General features: G+C 46.3%; 1 long non-coding RNA gene across 1 annotated transcript; it reads left to right on the top strand.

Moving 5' to 3' along the window:
* The first annotated feature begins 3,224 nt into the window (after nucleotides 1–3,224).
* Nucleotides 3,225–18,386, top strand: LOC108634323. The gene is made up of 3 exons (XR_001917542.1): nucleotides 3,225–3,330; nucleotides 14,528–14,689; nucleotides 18,256–18,386. It is a non-coding gene; the product is annotated as an uncharacterized LOC108634323 (long non-coding RNA).
* The last annotated feature ends 937 nt before the right edge of the window (nucleotides 18,387–19,323 follow it).

Here is a 19,323-nt window from a genome sequence, read left to right as displayed (position 1 = left end):
ACGGTTAGTCCAGCCTAGTCACCAGCACTTTGTATCTTGTTCTTTCCTTCTTTCAGGTGAGACAACATCCATATAGGGGTGACTTTGACATTATCAGCTTCCTCCTTACCTTCCCACTAAAAAGGACTTTTTCTCCAAATTTTTTCAACAAACATCTCAAGATTGCTTGTCAGGGGTCTGGCTGTGGACGTGCATCCATCTCTGAACCTGTCACTGAAGCCAAGAAGGTGAAATAGGCTGATTGGCCATTCTTAGATCATACGGCTATGGAATGGAGTAGAAGCTCAAGGGTGTGCTGTTAAACATTTAACAACGAGCTCTGGAGTGAGAATAGGGAGATGCTTATTTGCAGAGTTTGCCAGGGTCACTGGTATAAATATTCTCACCATGGCTGATTGCATGTGGCTGTCATGATGCCATTGAACATGGAGTTTGAAGGGATGCCAGGATCACAAACAGAGCTAGTGGAAGTGATGGCCAGCACACCACTACAAAACCCTGCCCAAGTTCCAGGACCAAGAGTGGGGGAGGGGTGATGTTCCAGGGGAAATCAGGAAATAGAAACTAGACAAACAAACAAAAAACCCCCACTGGATTTCCAATCTAATTCTTTTTTTTTCCCCCCCACATATGGACAATATTTAAAAGACTAGTACTTTGCTTGGGATTCCAGATGGCTCAGTGGTAAGAATCTGCCTGCCAATGCAAGAGACGTAGAAGACCCAGATTCGATCCCTGGGTCAGGAAGTTTCCCTGGAGGAGGCCATGGCAACCCACTCCCTTATTCTTGCCTGGAGAATCCCATGGGCAGAGGAGCCCAGCGGGCTACAGTCCATGGGGTCACAAAGAGTCAGACACAACTGAGCAACTGAGCACACACACACACACACACACACACACAGTACTTTGCTTGCTATTCTGGTTGCTTTTAATAATCAAAGTCAAAAGGAAGTTTAGAGATAGAAGATGTTCAACATGATAAAATGTTGAAATGAACCATCTGCTCAGTGTCTTTCAAGGCTAAATCAGTTTTTTTCCAAGAATGTGAAGTTCTCAGCTTATCTTTGACCTTTGTTCCTTCCCCAAGAGGAGTGTAGGTGGATCTTTGATTTTAAAAACATCAAAATTCAAGTAACAACTCACCTATTTTGAGGACTTATTCTGTGCCAAGTACTGTGCCCAGTGCCCTGCCTGGATTATCTCACTTGGTCCTCAAATCAACCTTATGAGGTTGTTATGATTATTGCCCTCATTTAACAGATGCAGAAATTGAGGCACAGAGTGGAGAGGTAACTTGCAAGTGGTCACACAGCTAGTTAGTGGCAGTGTTCGGGATGAGCCTCAATGACAGTCCCTCTTGTCAGCGGTCTCACTTCTACCTTCTATTGCCTTCTCACCGCTACAGATGGGTATCCCATAACCTACAAGAACCCTTCATAATGTGTCTGTGACAGCATGTCCCATGGTTGAATATGGGTTTTTATTAAAGAGGGAAAGACATGCCTTTTGAAAGAGCAGTCTCTAGCTGGTTTCTTGGGGGAGGACACACGTGGGCATGTCCCGGCTCCAGCTGCGTCTGTTCACAGCAGGGAACTCTGGCCTGTGGGTGTGTGAGCTCTTCTGGCCTCTGCCTCAGGAGCTAAACCCCATCCTAAGCTCCTTTGGGTCAGGTGCCTGGAGTTAGCTGCCAGGAACCCACAATTCCAGGAGAGACTCGGTTCTCCCTAAGAACCGTTTCTTTGACCATTCACCAGTCCTGGGATGATCTGAGGAGAGTCGAAATGACTGGGCCCTGAGGCGGGGAGGACCGCTCCATGACTAATATGTGTCCAGGAAGACCTTGGCTGGGATGGGTGTCTCCTTCAGGCTGGAAACAATGATTTGTGGGTCTGGGAGTTGGGATTTTATGACCTGAACCTTTAGCCTTTCTGGGGCCTGCACGAGAGGCCCAAGAGGAGAAGTTGCCAGAGGCAGTTAACGTTTGGCCTTGGTTTCATTTGTTGCAGTTGTTCCGCAGCTGCCCCTCAGTCTGTTGTCATCGATTGCGGGGAGTCCCTGGACACCCAACTCCCCAGCTGGAGTCTGGCTGAAGGCAGAAGAAGGCAAGAAATAAAACAAGGATGAGGACCCCAGAAAGGAGGGCAAAGGGGAGGAACAGAGACCCGCATAGTGGCAGGGCATCTCTGGGGACCCCATGTGTTTAGAGCCACTGGAGCTCAGTGGAGAGAGGGAGGGATGGAGGGAGGGAAAGCTTTTTGGAGAAAGGGGGCTTCCTGACGATTCAAAGGGCACATATAGGCATCTTGAGAGGCAGGCAAAAAGCATTTGAGCTGAAGGAACAGCCTGTGGAGAGTAGAGGTGGAAGGTTCTGGGTGGGAGAAGGAAATGGGAAGCAGAGGATAGAATTGAGGCCAGGAGATAGATAAGGACAGCTTCAAACCCATGGCAGAAGGTGGAGAGACCACAGATAGAAATGAAGGTAGGATCCCTGTTTTCCAGGAGCTTGCCAGTGAGTCTGTAATGTTTTTGAGGAGAATCCATGTTATCCAGGAAATTGAAGAAATTTAGAGGAACCCCTTGGAGGGAAGCATTGTCCAGGCGTCTGCTGTACAGGAAGTGTCTAAGTTACACACTCGGGTGCTTTTCCTCCACCCAGACAATGTTTTTCTTCTCCCATAACAACAAGCCTACAGCTGGGGAAGAGGGGGGTGGTGATTTAAAAAAACCATTCCAAGAGATAAATCTTGTAATACTAACCACGGAACAGCTGGCCCTTTAAAGCATAGAACAGCCATTTAGCCATTAATCCATCCCTTTAAAATGCAGAACCAGCCCACCCCTAACACACACACACACACACACACACACACACACACACACACACACACACACACACATAAGTACACACACAAAGGATAGTTCCATTTCATTTGGTGCAGCTACAGCAGCCGCTGCTCTTGTACTTTTCAGGTTCACAGACACAGTCCAGGGTCCAGTTGAAAGAGTTTAAACCAGCAACAGGAACCTGGGGTGGAGAACGAAAGAGAAGTCACAAATTCTAAATAGCTTTTCACCCAATTCTGGCCTGGATCCTGACGCAGCAGTACCCGGTGCCCTTTCTAGAACCTCCTGCCTTGCCTGAGCGTCTCACTTTCCTGGAAATGATCTGCCAGGGCAGCTGTCACCACCAGGCCCCACAGCTCACCAGACACTCGCCAGATCTCTCCTGCAGGCCCGACTCTACTGCTTCTCTGTCTTATTCCCAATGGTCACCTTGAGTGATTGATACCACGTGTTGTCCTGATGGTGCCTCGTTGCTGTAGGACTTAGGTGAGACCACTCTGTCCCTTCCAGCTTGCCATTGGGGTAGTCTCTTTGCATCTGTTATTTGTGACCTTCCTGAGAGGCAAAGAAATACAATGAAGCCCCATCTCTCTCTCTCACACACACACACGCACACACAAACACTCGGGCATGCACATGCATGCAAAAAAACACAGCTGTGGCTGACAGGTTTGGAGGAGTGTGGGATGTGTGTGTGTGTGTGTGTGTATTTGGGGAAGGGGAGAAGAGGTGAATCAGATGAGTAACTGTTTGGGTTGGGAGAAATCAGTTAGCTGTCAGGTATAGGAAAATTAAGGCCACTAGCTATTTTCTATGGGCTTTTTTTTTTTTTTCTGTCCTGTCAACAAGATTAGCAAGCCAAATGCTCAAGGAGCACATTTGGGGGAGTTCTGAGTGCTCCATGAAACCTGCAAACCTCTGCCGAGGGAGATTGCCTGGAACCCTCTCCCGCCTGCCCTTTCAGTGGGTAATAATAACGGGAGAATAAGTGAGCAGACAGATGCTGCGCGCACTGGTGCACAGCGCTCAGCGTTGTATGATAATGAAGATATTCACAACGGCTGTTTCAATGGTTGTTTCTTAAAATGATAAAGTTAATTTTGCGGGGCCCTTCTTTAGTTTTTAAACCTGAACCTCACAAAAGATGGAAGCTGAAATCACCTCTTATTCTTTTACTCACAATGGTTTTGCCATGACGTTTGGAAATACAAACAAGCGAAAAATAATGTGTTCTGCAGGGAGCTAGCAAACCCGGAAAGCCTGGTATGTTCTCCCCGCATCTGGATGTCCACTGATTTTTGCTTTGTTTTGATCTTGGTGGGTGTTAAGATAAGTAAACTGGGTCCTTGGGTGGTGGGATGCTATTATCAGTATTTACTCAAAATCTGAGTAGAGTTTTATACTTTTTACAGTGGGATCTCCATAAGATGCTATCTCAATAATAGTCGCAGCAGCTGTAATGGTACATCGGGTGCCTACAGTGGTCATGTCAGTGCACTACATGCTTTCCAGTTATTAATTTAAATCGTCACATCAACCCTGCAAGATAGGTCTTAGGTTGAACCACATGAAATTGCCATTTCTATAGCTCAAAAACAGGCGATGTCAAGTGATTCGAATTAACGTTATTTCTCCATTTTATAAAGACACGGTCTCAAAGACGTTAGGTAAGTGGCACAAAGTCAGCCAGTGAGGAACAGGCAAAACAGGTTTAGACCCAGGCCTGCAGAGCCTGAGGGTTCTTCTCTGTGGGCTCCCCATTGGTCACTTGCTTGTATCAGTGTTCTTTCTTTCCCCACCTCACTTCTTCATTCCTCTATCAGAGCTTCCTAGGATTAACTTTGAAATCAACTCCTCACACTCAAATCTGTGTCTTAGGATCTGCTTCTGGAGGAACCCATGCTAAGACAGTGCCCCAAACTTCCTCCACTAAAATGCCACCATTCCAGGGTGGCAAAGATTTGGGGGTTCAGGAAGAAGTGGGGCTTTCTGACTGAACAAGTTGTGAATGAAACGTGGGACAGAAACTCAAGATTAATCCTCCGGGCAAGGATGGGAGTAGCAGGTGTGTTGAGGGGGCTGGGGGGACTAGGTACATGAGGTATGATTCCACTTGCTGATTACCAAGCAGAAAGGTTCTGGCTCATCTTTTATTGCAGTTTTGCTTGGAACTTATCCTATTTTGGGGTTTTCATTGTGAAATAGGAAAGATGAATGGGTTCCCTTAAGACCCAGGGTGTGAGTTTTGCCTTGCCTCCTCCCGGGTGTGTATCCTAGTCATTTTGTTTCTCAGCGACGTCCTTGGATGTAAGATGATGGAGACTGTAATAACACACACTGAACTAAGCTACAAAGAGCTTGGGATAGAGAAGAACCCTCAGGCTCTGCAGGCCTGGGTCTAAACCTCAGTCTTGCCTATTCCTCACTGGCTGACCTTATGCCACTTAACATCTCTGAGATCGTCCCTTTATAAAATGGAGAAAGAACATTAATTAGAATCACATGATATCGCCTATTTTTGAGCTACAGAAATGGCAATATTCTACTATTGCCAACAAAGGTCCATGTAGTCAAGGCTATGCTTTTTCCAGTAGTCATATATGGATGTGAGAGTTGGACTGTGAAGAAGGCTGAGCACCGAAGAATTGATGCTTTTCAACTGTGATGTTGGAGAAGACTCTTGAGAGTCCCTTGGACTGCAAGGAGATCCAACCAGTCCATTCTGAAGGAGATCAGTCCTGGGTGTTCTTTGGGAGGAATGATGCTAAAGCTGAAACTCCAGTACTTTGGCCACCTCATGCGAAGAGTTGACTCATTGGAAAAGACTCTGATGCTGGGAGGGATTGGGGGCAGGAGGAGAAGGGGGCGACAGAGGATGAGATGGCTGGATGGCATCACTGACTCGATGGACGTGAGTCTGAGTGAACTCCGGGAGTTGGTGATGGACAGGGAGGCCTGGCGTGCTGCGGTTCATGGGGTCGCAAAGAGTCGGACACGACCGAGCAACTGAACTGAACTGAACTGAACTATTGCCCCAGTGTTATCCCAAGCAAGAAGTGAGGAAGTTGGTGTATATATCCACCAACTCATTGGTGGCCGATGGCTTCTCAGGGTATTAACTCCAGTTTGCCTTCTCAGCCCCCTAAATCTGCCCCCATGGCCAGAATCCTTGGCAGGCATTCCTTGTAAATGCATGCAGGCTCTAGGAGGGAGTGCCAAGGGCCTGAGCCCAGAGTATCACCACATCTGCCACAGGCACCTGAACATCATCAGAACTTAAAGGAATGATTCTGTTCATTAAACTCAAGAACTTCTCTAAGCTCAAGGACAGGCAGTCAGGTCAGGACATCCTGAGGCTTGAGACCCAGTGCCATTCACCTGGTACCCCCAAAAGCCACTTATTTCTAAAGTGTATCCTGGCCAAAGTAGATCTTTCAGCATTTCACTCCCTCCTTTTTCCAGAGCCCCTTACCCACAAATGTGAGACTTCTCTGGAATCCATCCAATGGGATTCTTCAGCCCATGATCTCTCTTGAGGTCACCCTCACGCTAGTAAAATGGGTGATTCCTTGGGGGAGATTGGGAGAAAGCACCTTGCAAGTTTCACAACTTGATTGGTGATGGAATTTTCTCTGTCTCTTCCAGACTTTAATGTGGCTCTAATTCTGACTTCGTTGCAGAGCCGTGAAATCAAATTAGGAAATGGGAGGAGACGAGCAACCCCTTCAAGCACAATCAACTTCTGATGGCTTCCCCAAAGCTCTAATGAATCTGCATAGATCTCCAGTAATACAAGATTGCTTTTTGCTGCCCTTTGTTTTTCTCCTCTAATAAGAAAATGGGCCAGAGCGTAGGGATGCAGGTAGCTAATGCAGCAAGCAGATGGAGAACGTTGGCTCTTTACTGCAGAGTTGGGAAGCCTTGGTGATGGTGAGGAGGCCAATTAGAAGGAAGGGATGGCGGGAGCAGCACAGCAACTTCCAACCCCAATGGTGGGTCTGTTACATCTCGTCTAACGTGTGGAAACCAAGAGAAGGAAAACATAATCCCTGATCTTGAATGGACAGCAGGCTCTTTGCTCAGAGTCTTGCAACTCAAAGTGGGAAATAGCAGCATCACCATCACCAGAGAGCTTGTTAGAAATGCAGAATCTCAATCACTCCATCCAAGACTTTACTGAATCAGAATCTGAATTTTAACAAGATCCCCAGGGGATTCTTATGCACAAAAAGTTTGAGAAGAGCTAGCCCAAGAGATTCTAAATCTGATCATGTCACAGCCATGCTCACAACTCCATTCTGATCTCATCCTAACTTCCCATCCTCAGTTCTCCCCACTCCTTATCATCCCTGGGAACCCTCCACTCCAATCTTGTGATCACATCACATCCTTCCATCCATCCCCATGCTGTTTCCTCCAGCAACAACGTCCTCATCTTTGTCTCTGCCTATCAGAAATCCTCTTCATCTTCAGGCCCAGGTATTGCCTCTGTGCAGCCTGATCCAATCCCCCAGTCAGAAGGCGTCATTACTATTCATTTGCCACTGCTTCACTGCTTGACTTTCTTATTCTTAGATGTTTGCATGCAGTATGAAGGTTAGAAGGATGGGCTTTAGAACCTGATCACTCTGAGTCTGAGTCCCAGCTTTAGAACCTGATCACTCTGAGTCTGAGTCCCAGCTCTACCTGTTTTGATCTGTGTATGCAGATTAGATCGCTGGTTTTCATTTTCTTGCACCCTCCATTAGAACTATACACCCGCAGCCTTTTCTGTGCGACTTTGCGATTTCTCCCACCTGGTTGGGCATAAAGTACTTCCTTGCCCATTGATGTGAGTCTTGACATGTGACTTGTACTGGTTCACAGAATATGAGTGAACGTGACAGTGTGTGAGTTCTGGGCCTATCGTGTGCTTCCAGTTGTCTCCCTGTGATTCTACATTGCCATGAGCAGTCTACCCCAAGTTAGCTGTTGGGTCCAAAGAGGATGAGATACACAGGAACAGACTTGAACTCGACCTGTGGACAAGTCAAGGTGACCCACATCTTGAAGCAGAACTCCCCAAGTGGACTCACAGATCCATGCTCAAATAAAATAAGATTTACTATGGTATGCCACTGAGTTTTGTGGTCGTTGGTTGCATAGCATTATTTGTGGTACTAGGTAACTGATAAATAAATAAATATATATATATATGTTTGTATGTATGTATGTATAGCTTATATATAGGCTTCCCCCAGTGGCTCAGTGGTAAAGAATCTGTTCACGATGCAGGAGCTTCAGGAGACATGGGTTTGATTCCTGGGTGGGGAAGATACCCTGGAGGAGGGCATAGCAACCCACTCCAATATTCTTGTCTAGAGAATCCCATGGACAGAGGAGCCTGGCGGGCTATAGTCCAGAGGGTCTCAAAGAGTTGGACACAACTGAAGCAACTTAGCACGCATGCATATATATACAAATACTTATTTGTGCTATGCCTCTTTAAACCTCAGTTTTCCCATCTGTATAATAGACAGACAAATATCTGCCTCATATTATTGTTGTGATGATTACAATGTAGTAATGTATATAAACATTATTGTATATTCACAGTACAGTTCGGTTCAGTTGCACAGTCATGTCCGACTCTTTGTGACCCCATGAATCGCAGCACGCCAGGCCTCCCTGTCCATCACCAACTCCCGGAGTTCACTCAGACTCACGTCCGTCGAGTCAGTGATGCCATCCAGCCATCTCATCCTCTGTCATCCGCTTCTCCTAGTGCCTGGTAAATACTAGGTAACTTACTTAACAGTATTATAATGTCTTCCCACTAAACTGGAGACTTTGTTACAGTAGGATCTTTGTCTTATCCATCTTTTTATCCTCCCAAATGCCTATTGGGCTCCTAGAAAACACTCATTCTATGAATAGATGCAAGTACTAATATAGAAAGTTGCCCTTTTGCTTGGGCAGCTCTTGCCCTGCATATCCTCACTCAGCCTTTAGTGATGAGCCCCAGCTTGTCAGAGCAGATGAAAGCTTCAGGATTGAGGGTGTTCTGTTCAAAGCAGTGGTTATAGTAGGCCTTGGGGGTATTTTGCTGAGTTTTGTGTGTAGTTAAGGAATCTAATAGTGTTTTGATTTGTTTCTCAATTAGAAATGTTGCACATAGAATTTCATGGAAAAGAAACATTTCTTCTTCAAAGAAGTTGTGGGAAATATGGAAATACCCACCCCTCTGCCTTCCAACTTCAAGTGTGAGCCTTACCTGAATCCTTCACCCAGCCTGGAGTTTAACCTCTGAAAAGCTGGCTGTGGAGGTGGGAAGGAGTGATGACTGGGGCAGGGCCGCATGGCAACTGTCTCTTTAAGAAACAGAAATGAAACCTAATTAGCATAGACTGGCTGCAATTAACATATAAGTCCCAGTTCTGGGAGTTGGAGGAAGGGAAAAGGATAGAGCTAAAACTTAATGGGGTTTTGTTAGACAAAATTAGCTTCCACAGAACAGCCATAAAAATATCTAAATTATGAGAGCCTCTTGCCATTTGCCATTAACACGAAGGGACATGCTAATATTTAGTGGCGCCATGTCCTGGAAATTAACTGCAGTGAAGAAAGCCCCAGGGGCATCCCCGTGAGCAATAAGGGCACGTCCACTGACTCAACTGTTACCAAACTGCTTGACTAAATGTTTTACAGAAACTTAGACTCTACAGATCACACAGGTCTCAGCCAGTCTTTCTGGCAATGGTTCCAGAACTGTAGGATGACACCCCCATGGGTAATATATGGAAAACTGAAGTCTCTTTGTATAGTCTTTGAATTTGGCTACGATTTTCCTCCAAAGAAGACATTCCTAAGATTGATTTCTGGACATTTGAAGATGCTTCCATTTCTACCTCTCTCCGTCTTACCCTCTCAAAGAAAATTGGCCCCTTAGCTTTTCGTATAGTGCCAAAGCAACTGGTGTGAATTTCACTGTAGACTCCTCCCATGAGTTTACTTCTTGCTTTCCCTTGAGGGAAAGGGGTAAACCATTATCCCTTATTTTCTTCTCCTGAAAGTCACCAATGGTCACCTAAACATATAAAGGATGTTTTTCATGGTCCTCAGTCTCTTTTACCCCCGTTTCATTAGACAGAGTTGACCCACCTCCCCTGTCCTAATCCCCATACCACTTTCTCTGAGGCTCTTTCACTCTGCCCTTCTTCTTTTAGTGGGTTTTCTTTCTCCTTTCATATCTATAGTCATTGATCGTGACTCCTAGCCTCTGTTCTAAGGTTTTCTCTTACTATTTTTTTGAAGATGAATTGCTCATCATTTGCTGGTGTCCACCATTACTTATAGGCTGCTGCTGCTAAGTCACTTCAGTCGTGTCCGACTCTGTGAGACCCCGTAGACGGCAGCCCACCAGGCTCCCCCATCCCTGGGATTCTCCAAGCAAGAACACTGGAGTGGGTTGCCATTTCCTTCTCCAATGCATGAAAGTGAAAAGTGGAAGTGAAGTTGCTCAGTCGTGTCCAACTCTTCACAACCCCATGGACTGCAGCCTACCAGGCTCCTCCATCTATGGGATTTTCCAGGCAAGCGTACTGGAGTGGGGTGCCATTTCCTTCTCCACTTATAGGCTGGTGTCATTCAAATCTGAAACCTAGGTCTAACTATTTAGCCCTGTGTTTCAAACTTCCACCAGGACATCCACATTTGGAGTTCCTATTTTCACTTCCGATTTTGCCTGCCCACACCCCCATCCATTATTCTCTCCTGTTTTATGGAGATGCTCATCAGGATCTTCATTTATCTTGACCACCAATTTATTTTAGTCCCTTTCAAATTAATATATCCTACATATAGCTTGGTTCTTCCCCAATGTTTCAGCTTTAGTTATATAATGAGCCATTCCAAGTTTTAGTGATTAAAAATGATACCTATTTTATTTAGCTCCTAATTCTGTAGGTTGGCTGGATATGGCTTCTAGTCTAAAATAGCTTGGCTGGTCTCTCCTGGGTTTGCTGGTAGATAGGCTGGAGGTTGGACCATCAACAATGATCTCCCTCATATATCTAGAGGTGGCAGACTGTTGGCTAGGGTGCCTTAGTTTTTCCTCCATGTGACCTCTCCAATAGTTTAGTTCAAGCTCGTTCACAAGTTGACCTAATGGTCTCAAGTGCAGCAAGAAGATAAGTCCCAAGGTGTAAGTCCTTTTGAAACCACTGTCTATGTCTCATTTGTTAATGTCACATTGGCTAAAGCCAATCATACACAACCCAGATTCAAGGAGAAGGGAAAGAGGCCCCATCTTTTGATGGAAGGAGCTGCCGTGTCACATTGCAGGGAAGTGAATGCAGAGAGGCGAATAATTTGTAAGCATTTTTCTAATCTACCACACTCAGCATGAACTGGGAATGGGTCTCATTAGTATTCTCATCTTGTCTATCCTGTCATGGGAATATCCTCCCTCTCTGCTCTTTTCCTTTAATTCAAACCTTCTTCCCAAAGGTTAGGGACAACTCACCTCCTCTTTGAACTCTGCTCGAAGGATCCCCAATAACCCCTCCAGCTCTCCAGCATTTCTGGTCTCTGACCCCACTCCATTACTCTTTGGTCATTTTCTGATCATTTCTTAAATTCATGTCTGTTTTCTGAATTGGAATACAAATTAATGTATCATTATGATACGTTACAAATTTTCATATCATTGTTTATGAAATATACATTTATAGCTTTCTTTTTCATGTATTTTCACTTTCTGTTCTAAAAAAAATATTGATTTATTTGGACGTACCAGGTCTTATTTGCGGCATGCGGGATTTTTAGCTGTGGCATGTGAACTCTTGGTTGCAGCATGTGGGATCTAGTTCCCTGACTAGGGATTGAATCCGGGCCCCCTACATTGGGAGCTTGGAGTCTTAGCCACTGGACCATGAGGAAATTCCTGTGTACCTTTACTTTCATATCTAGTACAGGCTCCAGTGTCTTCTTCTTGTTGCTGTTCAATCGTCCAGTCATGTCTGACTCCTTGTGACCCCACGGACTGCAGCATGCCAAGCCTCCCTGTCTCTCACCGTCTCCCAGATTTTGCCCAAGTTTATGTTCATTGCATTGGTGATGCCATCCAGCTATCTCATCCTCTGATGCCCTCTTCTCCTTCTGTCCTCAATCTTCCCCAGCATCAGGGACTTTTCCAATGAGTCGTCTGTTCACATCAGATGACCAAAATACTGGAGCTTCAGCTTCAGCATCAGTCCTTCCAGTGAATATTCAGGGTTGATTTCCCTTAAGATTGACTGGTTTGATCTTGCTGTCCAAGGGACTTTCAAGGAGTCTTCTCTCCAGTGTCTAGGCAGGGCCAAATATCACTTGTTAGTTATATGCTATCAAGGAATAGCTCAGAATTCTCCTCAAAGCCATTTTTCTCTTAAATTCATTTAAGTAAGAAAAAATAAATTTATGCCCCTAGCAGTCTAAAGAAGGAGACAGGGAAAGCTCAGATAGTGTAATGTTTTCAGCTTTCTGACTAGGTGAGACTCACAACTCCAATCGGAATGCATCACCTAACCTTGGCCTCAGTGAAATCTTGTGTACCTCCTCAACCAGTTTTCTTCAACCTCCTCAGCCACATGACCACTCTTGAAGGCTCTTAGCTATCACCCTGTAGGCTCAATGCCATACTCCACGGCTGGCCATCAACATCTTTCTCACTCTTGACTTGCCTATTAAAAGAATCCCATGAAAATTACCAGTCTTCCAGGCCTCAACAAGGACAGTTTGGGGACCACAATCTGAAAATGCCTTTTGCCTGAAGACTGTAATTTTCCCTGGGCTCCTGCTCAGACAGTTAGGGCTTTATTATTTTGTTCTCCCAGGGACCCTTCACAGGCAGGTTGGCATAGAATCTGTCTTATGAAGGCCTCTGCTCCAGTCAGATCTTTCAAGGCTCCCGTGCTTGCTGATCCAGGGGCCTGTTTTCCCAATTAGTTTGATCCCAGCGTATGTTGTTTGTCTCTTGGGTTGCATAGCAGGCTAACTCTCAGAAACACCTTCTGAAATCTGATCAGTGTCTCTTCTCTCATTTCCCTTTCTGGGAATTTGGAAAGGAATCCAGGGAGCCCTAGTCATGTTTAGCCACTGATTTTATTTATATCACCGTCAAAAATAAAAACAGTCACCAAATAGCAAAACAAGGCTTAACTTCTCAGCCCCTGTGGTGACATGGAATGATGGATCCAGCTCAAGGATGCTGTGCTGTTTGTGATGCTAACACTGAGTTTTTACACTGAGGGTTCTTTCTGGTGATGTAGGACATTGTATGCCTCTGGGAAGATGGAGAGGAGTGGATAGAGTGGATAAAGAAAGCACACGTGCATAAATGTGTGTGTGTGTGTGTGTGTGTGTGTGCGTGTGTGTACAGAGGAACAGCAGGTCTCCCAGTCTAAGAAGTTTTTCGGCTGAGGGATGAGATTTGCATGCCCTTCTGTGTCGCAGACTTGATATGTTTGCAGCACGTCGTTGGGGTGCTTGCATCTCAAATCACTGGCTCTGTGCAGCCTTGATGAGGCACCCAATTTACATATTCTCAATTTAATCTAAAGTAGGTACTAATTGATTACTGCTGAATGTCTGCACGCTCTGATTATCTGTTCAGATCCTAACGGGGGGGGGGGGTGGTGGTAGAAGAAGAGCAAGAGATCTTTCTTCTATGAGTAAGATTTTGTTTTCTCTGATCCAAAAAGCACTTATTTTCTAGGCCTGGAGATCCAGCCAACCCCCCACCCCCACCTCCAGCCTCTTCCCACCTTCACCCACAATTGCTGAAAATACCACCAGCTCCAACACTGGGTTTTATTTTTTTATGTTGTAGAATAAACTATTCTCTATTCAGTTATTCACCATTTATCAAACAAATATCTTGGAAATGTCTCCCACATATATGTTACTGTCATTTCCATAAAGGCAGGATTCCGTGGGGCTTGAGAGTACAGACTGGAGCCAGATTGCTGGGCTTAATCCAGGCTCTGTCACTTACTAGCTGTGTGACTTTGAGCAAGTTGCTAAACTTCTCTGTGCCTCGGTTTGGCTGCCTATAAATGGGATGCGTAGCAGTCCGCACCTCACAGGGTTGTCATGAAGATGAAAAGCATTCGCACATGTATTAAATCACCCAGCACAGCATCAATCCGCTATAGAGGGCTGTTTCCTCACAGTTCTGTGGAGGATTTGCTGGGGAAGCAGGCAAAGATCTTGATTAAAGTTCCCCTGGGGAGTTTTAGGATCTTCATTTGTTTTCACCTCACCTGTTCTGCATCATCTCAGGTATCGATGATGACAGGGAGCATGTATGAGAAAATATAGATCTTGCTACGAGATCTATATCAGCCAAGAGCCATCTGGGTAGGCTCTTCTGTAGGTCGGGGTAAGGAGTAGGAAGGAGAAAGGGGAGACTAAGGGTTGGGGGGTGGTCAGTGAACACTCCCTGGATGCCTTCTGGATGCCAGGCTCCATGTTGGTACTGGTGACACAAACATGGAAACTATGGCCTGTCCTCTGAGGGACTTCACAGCTGAGAGGCACTGCTCCCACTGGTAGAATACAGCACGTTTCCTCTGTTAGTGCTCCTCAGGCATTTATTTTAGGTTCCAACCTAGCAGCTGAATGGCTGGTCTGCTTTTTTTTTCTTGTTGTTATTGATGTGTAGCAGAAGAAATGCAGAGGTCGTAAGCGCACTGCTCCCTGAGTCATCAAGAGAGTGAACACGCTGTGTGAGCAGCACCCAGATGGAGAGAAATGGAACATGACCGGCCCTCCGAAGCCCCCCTCCTGCCCGTGCTCCCCTCCAGCCACTACTATCCGCCAATAGGTAATCAGCTTCCTGACTCTGAATCCCACGCTCAGGTTTCCCATCTGGGTGCTAGTCCGAGGCCAGACGAAGCTCAGGGAGCAGGGTCGGGAGTTGTGACAAGATCAGGCATGACTGGGAAATGTCTGGATCGTTACGATAATGGTCCAGCCCCTGGTGTCTGTGTGGCTCCCCTTAAGACTGCTTTGACTTTTTCAAAGGGAAGGAAGGGATTCTTGGCTGCTTTCCACCAGAGCTGGATCAGGCAGAACAGGGCAGCCTTTCTGTGTGTCCGAGCAAGCCCCCATCCAGGAATGCATTCAGTGAAAGGCCAGGATTTCTCACCCTTGGCCAGCCTGGCTCCAGGGACCCCTTAGGAAGACAGGCATGTTATCAAGAGAAGGCCCTCTGAAACCTTGGAAGGCTGACGATTAACCAGGAATTAGCTTCACAGGGACGAATGTAGTTAACCCTCTCAGAATTTCCCTCTCTCAGCAAGAGAGTTCTGGAGAAGGAAATGGCAACCCACTCCAGTATTCTTGCCTAGAGAATCCCATGGACAGAGGAGCCTGGTGGGCTGCTGTCCATAGGGTGGCACAGAGTCGGACTCAACTGAAGTGACTTAACAGCAGCAGCAGCAAGAGAGTTCAGGGTCTTAAGCGAACAGGAAACATTGAAGACACAGCCTTTGCCAGGACCATCCAGCACATCACAGTGGGGAGTTCTGATCAATTGAGGAGGGAGGTGGGCATTACCTGGAAAGAACTGATGGAGAATAGCAGAATAGCTGTTCCAGTTATCTATCACGGCATCATTACGAATCTCTCCAAACTTGGTGAAGTGAAACAACCATTTTATACGTTCAGTGAGGCTGTGAGTCAGAAATGCAGACAAGGCACAGCAGGGGCACTTGTCTCTGCCTCACCTGGGCAGACTTGATGGGTGGAAGGCTGGATCATCCAGAAGCTTCTTCACAGCATGTCTGGCACCTGGACGAGGTTGCTGTGACTATAGACAGGTGGTCTCCATGCAGCCTCCCCATGTGGCCTGGGTTTTTCAAAGCACAGAGGCTGAGTTTTCAGAAAGAACACTCCCAAAGAGAGTGGCTAGAGAGCAAATGTCCCAAAAGCCTGGTCAGAAGCTGCAAGGCTCTTTCTCTCTGACCTAGCTCAGAAGTCACGGCACCATTGCCACCGCATTCTACTGGTTACCTGCGAATCACTAAGGGTGGGGAGGGGATGTGTCACACGTTCAAGGGGAGAGGAATACGATTCCACCTCCTGATGGGAGAGTGGCAGGTCTGATTGTAGAACTCCTTGTGGGGATGGGAGCTTTTGTTGCAGCCTGCTTTGGAAAATACCATCTTCTAGTATAGTTAGTAGCTAGGACTTTGGAGTAAGAACTACCTGATTTCATTTCCTGGCTCTGACACATACATATTAGCGGTGTGACTTTAGGCACGTATCTTAACCACTCTATGCCTCAGCTTCCATGTGAGTGAAATTGGGATAATCATCCTGTCACAGGGTTATTGTAAGAATTCAACAACGTGAGCCATGCATGGTGTCAACAGAATGCCTGAAACACGGCAAGGGCTCAGAAACGTCACCTTTAACTGAGACCCAAGGAGGCGATTGCTCAGGACCAGCTTCACCTATGACACCCTTTTTAAGGCTCATCTTAGTGAAAACATTAATCACACAATTCCCATGCAGTTTAGTTCAGTTCAGTCACTCAGTCGTGTCCGACTCTTTGCTACCCCATGAATCGCAGCACGCCAGGCCTCCCTGTCCATCACCCACTCCCGGAGTTCACTCAGACTCATGTCCATCGAGTCAGTGATGCCATCCAGCCATCTCATCCTCTGTCGTCCCCTTTTCCTCCTGCCCCCAACCCATACCAGGCTGTATAACAGCCCAGAGCCCATTAGCACTAACAAGGACTACAGACACTGTGCATTAGGGAATAGCACTTTACAAAGCCCTTCCATCCTCATCCTTCATTCCATCCTCCACACAAGTCTGTGGGGCACCCAGGACTTCCATTTTACAGATGAGGCTTATCAAGATGTGACTTCTTCAAGGTCATATAGCTAGTAAATTGCAGAGCAAGGTCACCATCCCAGAGTTCCTCCCTAAAGCCCTGGCTCTTATCTTCTCTGATAATCTCAAGGGCATTGCAAGTTATCAAAGGAAAAATGCAATTTTATCAGAATTTAATTAATTTGAAAAGTGCCCTTGCAGTGGGAGAAGGCAATGGCACCCCACTCCAGTACTCTTGCCTGGAAAATCCCATGGATGGAGGAGCCTGGTGGGCTGCAGTCCCTGGGGTCGCTAAGATTCGGGCACGACTGAGCAACTTCACTTTCACTTTTCACTTTCATGCATTGGAGAAGGAAATGGCAACCAACTCCAGTGTTCTTGCCTGGAGAATCCCAGGGAAGGGGGAGCCTGATGGGCTGCCGTCTATGGGGTCACACAGAGTCGGACACGACTGAGGTGACTTAGCAGCAGCAGCAGCAGCCCTCGAAGTGAGGAGAAAAGAGGGAGGTCAGATTTCCAGTAGCCAGAGAATGTCAGAGCCAGGGCAGGAAGGTGACTGCCATGTGTGAGAAGGGCCGGAAGTTACCCCTCTCCTCCAGAGGTAGTCCTGGAAAATGTCCCATCATGTGTTTCAAATTTGAGAGCTAATCACTCAGTCAAACAGCACCTTTTGCTGTGACCCCAGTATTCCCTCATTGCCCCTCACTCCCCTAAAACCAAGAAGCTAGTGGTGGCCTCTTCCTGCTGTGTTTCCCTTCTGATTTCAGTCCACCCACACCAACATCGAAATGCACAAATGCTGGGAAAGCACTGTAAATCCTGCCTTTCTGGTGTTTTCCATTTATGTGACAGGAGGAAGGATGGTACTTTCCTCCACTTTTGGAAACAAACCAAAATACCCATAAATATTCAAGCTTATAATATTGACTTAAAGCTCAGTTAGAGCCCAGGCTGCAGTCAGCTGCTGATTATCCATGTGTGACTTATCCACAGCTAATTTGAAAACTCAAAATTACTTGCTTCAAACTTTCAGCGCACCCTTGGCCCCCTCTGTGGGTGTGGGCTCGGGGGCGCAGGGAGATGAGGTGGAACTGTGCCAAGCCAAGTGTCTGCCGACCCTGCTTCTGCTCTTGACACAACTCCTGATTAACTGCATGACCTTGAGTGCTTGTCTTTACCTCCTGAGACCTCCTAGGTTTTTCAACTGTAAAATGAGAAAGCTTGGCTTTATGCTTTTTAAGATCCTTTCTTGCTCTAAAATTCCAAGAGGTAGCAAAGTATCTAAAAGAAATGGGAAGGTAAGTTTGCTGCAGAGATATAACATTGAAGTCAATAGTTCAAAAGGTCTATTTCTGGTGAATGGCAGATCCAAGCCTAGCACCCAAGACTCTAGTGGTTATTTCATGAATTCTGTGGCCAAACATGCAAGATTCTTCCATTTCTCAAATTAAGATTCTCCTTAGTGAGCACAGTCAAAGAATCAGCTTTGCCTGAACCTGGAAAGGCTAAATATATATATATATATATATTTTTTTTTTTTTCCAGAATCTTGGCCTTCTCTTCTGATGGAGCCAAGGTGAGGACCCAGAGTTGTGTGGCTGTTGGAGTCAAGACCACTGTCCACTGCTCCACCCCCAATAGGGCCCAGTGTGGAGTATTAACAGGAAAATCCCTGGGTCCTCTTACTATCCTGTCCTTTCCCTCCCACCTTGTGCTATTTCTACGAACTAGAAGAGACCCTTCTGTCTTTTAAGGGAGAAGTCTCCATGGTCTTCTTACTCCCTGCCTCAAGCTGAGCCTCACAGACCCAGACTCTCCCTATAGAAGGAAGGATGAGCAGTTAAAGGTTAGAAGAGACTTGAAAGCAGGGATGCAGCAGATGTGGCAGGATCCCACCACCATGCCCTTTGACCAAACACATTGCAAGTGCGTGCTCTATGCCCCACACCCAGGTGATAAAGAACGGATGTTCATTCACCTTGCAATGAGATCATGGGTTCAGGGAACAGTACAGTGAGACCTATGGGAACCTGGTTTTCATGAAGTATTGGAGATTCTGTGAAGTGAAAGTTGCTCAGTCATGTCTGACTCCTTGCAATCCTATGGACTATACAGTCCATGGAATTCTCCAGGCCAGAATACTAGAGTCGGTAGCCTTTCCCTTCTCCAGAGGATTTTCCCAACCCAGGGTTCGAACCCAGGTCTCCCACATTGCAGGCAGATTCTTTACTAGTTGAGCCACAGGGAAGCCCAGATTCTGTGAAAGGAGGATGTATAAGACCGGGAGTTGGTGAGGATGGAAGAGGACCCAGGTGAGGAAACAGTCAACCTCATCCAGGGTGTGGGGTATCAAGAACCACTACCTGGGGAACATGGTGCTTGGTCTTTGAGCTGAAAAACATTATGTCAGCAACATTTTAAATGATTGTTTAAATCTTCCAGAAGCATAGTAGTAGCTCTGTGGTTCAGTTTGATCAAGAGATCATTAACATCAGAGGGCTGGCCGGCAAACCCAAGGACTCCTTATGTCGCTTTTGTGGGACGAGACCTTCTATGTCCTAAACAACTTGGAAACAATCTTTAGAACAGAGACTTCTTTAGATGTATACTGCC

The sequence above is a fragment of the Capra hircus genome, assembly GCF_001704415.2.
Source record: "Capra hircus breed San Clemente chromosome X unlocalized genomic scaffold, ASM170441v1, whole genome shotgun sequence".
Classification (NCBI taxonomy): Eukaryota; Metazoa; Chordata; class Mammalia; order Artiodactyla; family Bovidae; genus Capra; species Capra hircus.
The sequence above is the reverse complement of the archived record's forward strand: the minus strand, read 5'-3'. Positions and strand labels throughout refer to the sequence as shown.